The sequence below is a fragment of the Carassius carassius genome, chromosome 2 (genome assembly GCF_963082965.1).
Source record: "Carassius carassius chromosome 2, fCarCar2.1, whole genome shotgun sequence".
Taxonomy (NCBI): Eukaryota; Metazoa; Chordata; class Actinopteri; order Cypriniformes; family Cyprinidae; genus Carassius; species Carassius carassius.
In genome coordinates, this window is record NC_081756.1 from 34,983,906 (window position 1) to 34,991,871 (window position 7,966).

The window sequence follows — 7,966 nt, forward strand, 5'->3', positions numbered from 1 at the left end:
TTATTTATTTAAAATGACTATAATGTGCAGAAATACAGTCACGTTATAGATAATATGTATTAGAACCAAATATAGCACTACACACCGAAACCTTGACGAACGCACTGTTGATGCTTGTACAGTGTTTGCTGTCTTCATCACAGAAAAAGTGGATTATAGATGTAAAATGTTAGATTTACAAACCAGAAACACCATTTTTCATTAATATAGTGCCCTTACGTGCTTGCATTATTTACATTCCAGTATTGTAGGATGTATGTTTTTATCAGTTTTAATTTCTCTGCTGAAAAATAAATAAAATAGATAAATAAAAATAAAACAGCATAAGTTAGTTGGCTGGTCTTAACTGGTTTAAGGTGGAAGTAGATGATTTTAGCTGGTCTCCCAGCCAAAACCCCTCTAAAACCAGCCTGCTGACCAGCTGTGACCAGGCTGGATGACCAGGTAACACCAACCAGTTCAGACTGGCTTTAGCTTTTATTTGTATTTTTTTCAGCAGGGTTGATAGTCGTAATACATTATTACATGAAAAGAGTTTTTACTTTCATCATTGAGTCTGACTTATTGTAAAACAGCTTGTGCATTGTACAGAAATGTATGCTTTTTAGAAGAAAAAAACGCAAGCATGAAGGTCCACCCTTAATCGCACCCTTGAACCTACCTAACTGTCAGTAGGGCAGGGGTGTCAAACTCAATTCCTGGAGGGCCGGAGCCCTGCAGAGTTTAGATTGAACAATGAGACCAGCCAAAGGAGTCCAGGTTGTCTGTGTCTTTATAGTGAGTGCTGATGAGGAGGTGAATCCGAATTTCAGGGAGAGTGAACGAGTGGGCAGAGTGTGCTGATCTGGTAACGATGGGTTGATTGTGGTCTCTGTGACAGAATGACTTGAGGGTAAGTAATGATCTGGTTGTACTGTTCTTTTAAAATACTGCTTTTTCCCAAGCATCCCTCGGCTTTTTTAGCAACCCTGCTGTTCTGAAGCTAGATTTTGAATTCCACTTTATCACCTGATTATTTCATGGTCTCAAAACACACTTGACAGCTCAACTGATGCCTTTTGTGCTGCTTGACTCTGAGCTGAGTGAACTGTTCAGGAATATTAAATAGCAGTCAGACTCCTCAGACTCAAAAATCTCACACCTGACCTCAAAGTGACTTTAATCCACAGTTTCCCAATTCTTCTGATATATTATTGATTTGTATTTGTGCTTCATGATCTTTCTGACAAGAGAGTGAGTGAGAATGAACAAGAGAGTGAGTGAGGACTGAAAGGAAAAGGAGCATGAAAAAAAGAAAGAAAATATGAGAGGCAAGATAGTGGAAAAGAGTGACAAGTACTAGGACAGATAGGTCACAGCAGAGAGAAAGAGATTGGGGATTTAAAAAAAAAAACTTTCACACAATCTGGCACTGAGCCTTCAACCAAGCCATTTTTCCATTCCTTTCCCCCCGTCTTTTTTTTTACGATCTGAGAAAGTAACCTCCAGTTACTCTTAGAGTTTTATAAAAACTGTAAAGTTTCCGAAATCTTTTACAGATGAAACCAGTAAATGACTGCAGAAGTGCAAGTGTTTGAGGGCCTCACAAACATTGTAACAAAAGCCTCAAGATATGTGAAATTACCACAGGGAGTGAGTGTTTCCAAGCTTAACGATTGGTTTTAAACTTTGACCCCAAACTGTTATAAAACTAATAACACGTTTTATGGATACACACAAATATGATTTAACATTTCCTTTAGGAATCCCCATAACGCTTTCCTCTTGCTGTACACACTATAGGTTGGTTGTCCAGCCTGCCTGAGAGTTTGCTGGAAAAGTGTTTGAGACTTTGCCAAAGTTTGCCCAAGTTACAACTTCTATTTTATTTTTGTTATTAAAACATCATTCGTTTTAATGTGTTTGCGTAGCACAAGAATATAACCATCTCTTTTCTATTCTCTCTCACCCCATATGGTTTTGGTTCAGAATTTCACTCCTTTTAATGAGTACCGTTACTTACTTTTCTACCTTCACTTGGCCTCTCTTTTTCCTTTCTCTCCAATATTGTTCTCTCATCTGTCTTGCAGGTCCCAAGTGACTATTTTCAATGAAAGAGACCCATCTCAGGAACTGCATGTGCAGCCAATTCAAGCAATCACGAATTAACCACAAGTGTGCCGCCCGTAAATCCAGTGTTGATGACTGCCTGTGTATTTAGGCCAAGAGAAAGACTGGTCTCCAAAGGCAAGTCCCACTCCAGCCCCCAACCAGATGATACCCTTTAACCACAGACTTGTATAGTATGTGGATTAGGGCCTGGGCCTTACGGATTCTCAATATTCATACCCATGATAGTGGAAACAGCCCTTTGAGCAGTCACTGAGGATGGAGAAACTTGATAGGAGCTATAAATTCCGCCTTTCCAATGTGTGTAATGTGGAGAGTCACAATCTCAATGCAGCGAGGGATATCGTTTGCACACCAAAGTTATATTTTGCTCTCTTTTTGGGGATGATTTGAATTATGATGCTATCTGATAGACTCACTTTTCTAAACACCATGTTGAAAATCGTCATTATTTCAAAAGTAAGTGTGCTTTGGCATCAGATAATGTTTCTGTATCTGATAATAAATGCCAGCGGGCATCACAAGACACCACTGACATTTGCTGGACTGACCTGTAGCTCTAGCAGTCAGCTGTGTGAGTGTGTTCGCCTTGAGGGGACCAGACCAAAAAACACTAGGGGAAAACCCACGAGAAACAGACAGTTTGACTAATGGAGAGTCATCTTCAAAAGGATCAGGCGTCATCGGCTTCACAGACCAAATCAGTGCCTCACTCTAATGTGAGAGCGGGATGGAAAAAGTCATTGTAGTAGGTCTGAGAACAGCTTAAAAACCATTTAGAGAGTCTTAATTGAAATTAAAAGATGAGTTTAAGGCTCTTGGCTTTCAGTGTCATCCCCGAGTGCACTTCCATGAATGTAAATTTGGAATATTACCTCTTTCAGTGGGAGTACTTGAGCTAATATGATGGCATCTGTGGGGGATTTCACACACACACACACACACACACACACACACACACATCATTATTCTATTTCATGGGTGCTCGAACCTTCGAAGTCTCATCAAACCAAAAAATTAATAAAGTGATTAGCATTAGTGCCCATAATTACTATATAGTGCCTGGTTTTCTGGTTTTAGTTACAGAGGGTAAAAGGTGGTTGGTGTAGTGAATATATTTTACAGTGTGAGGAAAATAGCTGATTAAAGTTAATGACTGAATGCGGTATCTCAGTGAGTTCAGCTTTAGCCTTGAGCTGCTAGCACTGATGTACAAACCAGTGACTGTACTGAGAAATCGAGCATATCCAGGTACTGAAAAAAAGATAGACACAAGGCCAGTGTGCTACTTCATAGGAATGATATTTTGATAAAAAGGAAATTAAGATGTGGTAGGCGTAGGCTTTTTATGAATGCTGTCAAAAATATACTGTTAAAATTACAGTTAGAAAAATAAATGAATACATAAACAGAAGAAAGCCAGAAATGCACTATAAAATACAGCCACCACGGTGTCTCAGGTATTACAGAATGGCATATTGGTGCCTGTGTATTTTAAAACATATACCATGATATAATGTTAATATGCTTACTACTTATACCTGAAGTGACAAAATGTACGGATAACCAAAACAGGTGGTAAAATAGAAAGCCACATGATGAGTTCATTATAAGTGACTTTTTCTAAACACATAGCCATTACTTGCATATGCAAAACACCGTCAATGTAACTCACATGGCATTAAAATAATGCAATAAATATGCACTAAATAATATAAAAATGTAACACAAAATGTACTAATGCACATTACTGATAGCGATTTTTTTTTTTTTTTCATAGTTTTTATTTGCAAAACCACACATTTGGCAGTATTTTACAGTAAAATTATATATGAAGCAGTGTTAAACCATGTAGTTTTTTGACTGTATATCAGGTCACTTACAGTTAACCATTTAACTGTATTTATTTACAGTTTTTTTCTGCAGTTTGTTTAGCCAGTGTTGGGTATTATAAGAACTGCAAACATTTAGTCTCCATCTGCAATGTGCTTGGATTGGTTCTTTTTAGTGGATTTGTATGTTCTTCTCTTGTCCTTAACTGCAAATAGTTTGCAATAGTTTCCCTTTTGGATGCCAGTAGCTTTTATAAAAGTCGTATTACTGTGGCCATGGGGCTTCATTCATAACAGCTTTGTGAAACTTGATGGGAGGCATCCAATGTTGCCACTGAGTTACTTTGGTAGTGATTTTCTGAAGAGGAAACTTTTGCTGACCATTTCTATTCATGATATCCATTAGTCCAAGAATCATGAAGAAACTGAATCCGAACATGTGGTGACTTGAAAGTCGATGTTCACTCTGGATAACGTCATGCTCTTAAAAAAAAAATACAAGCATGTGCACGAATAATACAGTGTAACATTTAGATGTTTCAGTCTCATTTATTTATTTCTGAAAACCACTGTGAATGGAATTGTGTTTGTCATCAGAATGCGGTTGGAACGTCAGAGGCTAAACATGCAGCATTGTGGTCAGTGCAGCTCAAATACAATGCAGTATTTGCATTGGTACTGCATCAGTTGAATGAGAAATGCACAGTAAGCCATTGAGTTAAACGATGTATCAGTACTGGCCAGTGTCTCAGCATGTCTTGTTGAGGCCCGCATGCACAGACATCTTGAATCTCTCTCTCTCTGCTTCACACAGAAGTAACACTGTGGTGTGAAAATATAACTGTGCACTGCAAGCTGGATTCTGTCCTGTTCCAGTAATTAAAACAGGCTCACACAGGCCTCTTGTCATCTGTTTAACTGTGTGTCATATCAAGCTGTGAAGCACACTAATGCTTTTAACAGCACTCTGACAGCATAATCACAGAGTCTACATTGAGATGAAACCCTGCATTTATGATGCTTCATTAAGAATATGCACTCAGCTATTATCCCATTCATAAAGGCCCATCTATCTTGCCTTAAATGGAAAACATATGTTAAAAACTGTGTGAGTTTAAAGTGTAAAGGTCTGTGAGTGCTCTGTGATTTAACCCCCCCCCCCCAAATAAAAGTTATTTAAAACAGTGCAATCTAAAAGCCTCACATAATACGCAACTGAAGTTTTGCATATTTTTTTTTTTATTAAAGTAAAAGATGCTGTAATTTAAGGACACGTGAAATTACAAAAGACAGTACAGTGTTATATTGTTACAGAAGATTTCTATTTCAAACTATTGTTATTTAATTGTTATAAATGTGATCGTTGTTTGAACTGAGATTGACATATTTAACATATATATGTTCTAATTTTAAAAATGTAAGATGTGATAATATTTCACAATGTATTAATTTGTTGCGTTTTTGCACTGACCTCTTTTAAAAAATCTTATGAATGCCAAACTTCTGAACAGTAGAATATTAGCTTCAAAGCTAAAGCTATGCTAGAAACTATGACCACAAAAATAAATTGTAGATCATAAAATGCATCATGTTTTGCTACAGTTCGAAATTCGCGGCAGCATTTCTCTTCAGTTTTCATTGTTCCGGGGAATGACAGAGTTTGCAATGGCAGCGTGAAATCATTGACATTCCCAAAATTTCCTGATGTGGGAGTTTGGGGTGGGGAGTGAGACAGCCAAGAGAACTTGTCAAAACCTTGACCCAGATCTCCAACTCTGAAACGCATATGAAACCGACATCTCAGTAACAGCAAGACCCACATTCAATTTAATTTGCTTGTCTTTCACACTTAACACGTGCCACATAATGCTCAGTTTTTCCCCCAGAAGTCAATGCACACACAGCACATACTGTGAAGACCTTGACCCTGCTGTTGGACAGGAAGAGCTGTGGTGATTATGATCACTGACCCTGTCTATAAGCTTTCTGGCTGGAGCTCCGTTGATCCTAAAAGAGGCCACGGAAATTTCTACAGTGGGTACAACACATACCCTTTGCACTGAGAGATGGAGAGGAAGAAGGGAAGAAAGACAAGAGGAACAGCCAACACAAATGAGAGTAACAGGAATGGTATATTTCGTGTCGATTGCTGTGCACATTATAATGCTCTGCTGAGCTGTTTATTTCCTGTCTAGTTTTGTGAAAAAATGTAGATAGCTCAAATGGTCAGTCTAAGATGGAAGATGAAAGATGAAGATGAAAAAAAAAAAGTCGAAGGATGTGGATAAACAAATTGTCTTTTCAGAGAGCAATCGTCTCCAAACAAAACTACTATTTGTTTTTTTGCGTGTTCTGCTGTGTTGTTTTGTTTTGTTTTGCGTGTTCTGCTGTGTTGTGTTGTTTTGCGTGTTCTGCTGTGTTTTGTTGTTTTGCGTGTTCTGCTGTGTTGTTTTGTTTTGCGTGTTCTGCTGTGTTTTGTTGTTTTGCGTGTTCTGCTGTGTTGTTTTGTTTTGTTTTGCGTGTTCTGCTGTGTTTTGTTGTTTTGCGTGTTCTGCTGTGTTGTTTTGTTTTGTTTTGCGTGTTCTGCTGTGTTGTTTTGTTTTGCGTGTTCTGGGGGGTATTCCAGAAAGCAGGGTTAACTTACCGTGAACTAAAACCTGAACTCTCGGTTGATTAACCCCAAACCTTGCTTACTCGAGGTATGTGGTTCCAAAAACTCGTCCGGGAGTAAGTTAATTCAACACAGAGTATGTTCCTGGTTAAGACTCAAGACATTCTCAACAGAGTGACGAATCGACGAGTCACTATAGAAACGGACGCTAAGAAAAAGCACGCCATGCTGTTTCTTTCTTCTTCTTTTGTTAATTAGCTGTTTATATGCTTAGAGCATATCGCCACCTAATTGATGGCTGTGCAATCATTTTTATTTTTTTCCATTTTAATCTTTAATACTTGAGAATGTGAATTATATTGTTTGTTTTATGCTAATTATACATTAAGTCATATCAGATATGTATTTCGATTTAGAATTTAGACATTATAGAAAAATGCCACTCCATGCAGTGAGATATAACATATAATAAATAAAAAATATAAATGTATATAAGTTAAACATTACCTTGTCATAGTGTTTTATAATTTATACATACCTCTTAATACATAAATTACAGATAACTATTATGCCAATAAAAGAAATAATCATATTAGAATAATATATTACCTTATTTATTACTTATATTAGCGCTTCCTCATTAACATATATATATATATATATATAATAGGCTATATTACATATTCTAATATTATATAATGTTGTGCGGTATCTGTCACGCCCACTGAAGGCTCGCTGAAGTGAACTAATCCTGGAACATAACCTGCTCTGGAGCAGGTTATGTTCAGAGAGTGAGTTGCTATGACAACTAACATAGCCTGAAAGTTACCTCCGTTTTTTGGAACCGAAAGTTGAGGATATCCATTTACTTACTCTTAAACATACCCGGGTATGTCACATAACCTGCTTTCTGGAATACCCCCCTGCTGTGTTGTTTTGTTTTGTTTTGCATGTTCTGCTGTGTTGTTTTGTTTTGCGTGTTCTCCTGTGTTGTTTTGTTTTGCGTGTTCTGCTGTGTTGTTTTGTTTTGCGTGTTCTGCTGTGTTGTTTTGTTTTGCGTGTTCTGCTGTGTTGTTTTGTTTTGTGTGTTATGCTGTGTTGTTTTGTTTTGTTTTGCGTGTTCTGCTTTGTTGTGTTGTTTTGCGTGTTCTGCTGTGTTTTGTTGTTTTGCGTGTTCTGCTGTGTTGTTTTGTTTTGCGTGTTCTGCTGTGTTGTTTTGTTTTGTTTTGCGTGTTCTGCTGTGTTGTTTTGTTTTGCATGTTCTGCTGTGTTGTTTTGTTTTGCGTGTTCTGCTGTGTTGTTTTGTTTTGTTTTGCATGTTCTGCTGTGTTGTTTTGATTTGCGTGTTCTGCTGTGTTGTTTTGTTTTGCGTGTTCTGCTGTGTTGTTTTGTTTTGTTTTGCATGTTCTGCTGT

At 37.6% G+C, this 7,966-nt stretch overlaps 1 long non-coding RNA gene across 1 annotated transcript; it reads left to right on the forward strand.

Annotated features, from left to right (window-relative positions):
• The first annotated feature begins 625 nt into the window (after positions 1-625).
• Positions 626-2,925, forward strand: LOC132097950 (uncharacterized). The gene is made up of 2 exons (XR_009422803.1): positions 626-892; positions 2,070-2,925. It is a non-coding gene; the product is annotated as an uncharacterized LOC132097950 (long non-coding RNA).
• The last annotated feature ends 5,041 nt before the right edge of the window (positions 2,926-7,966 follow it).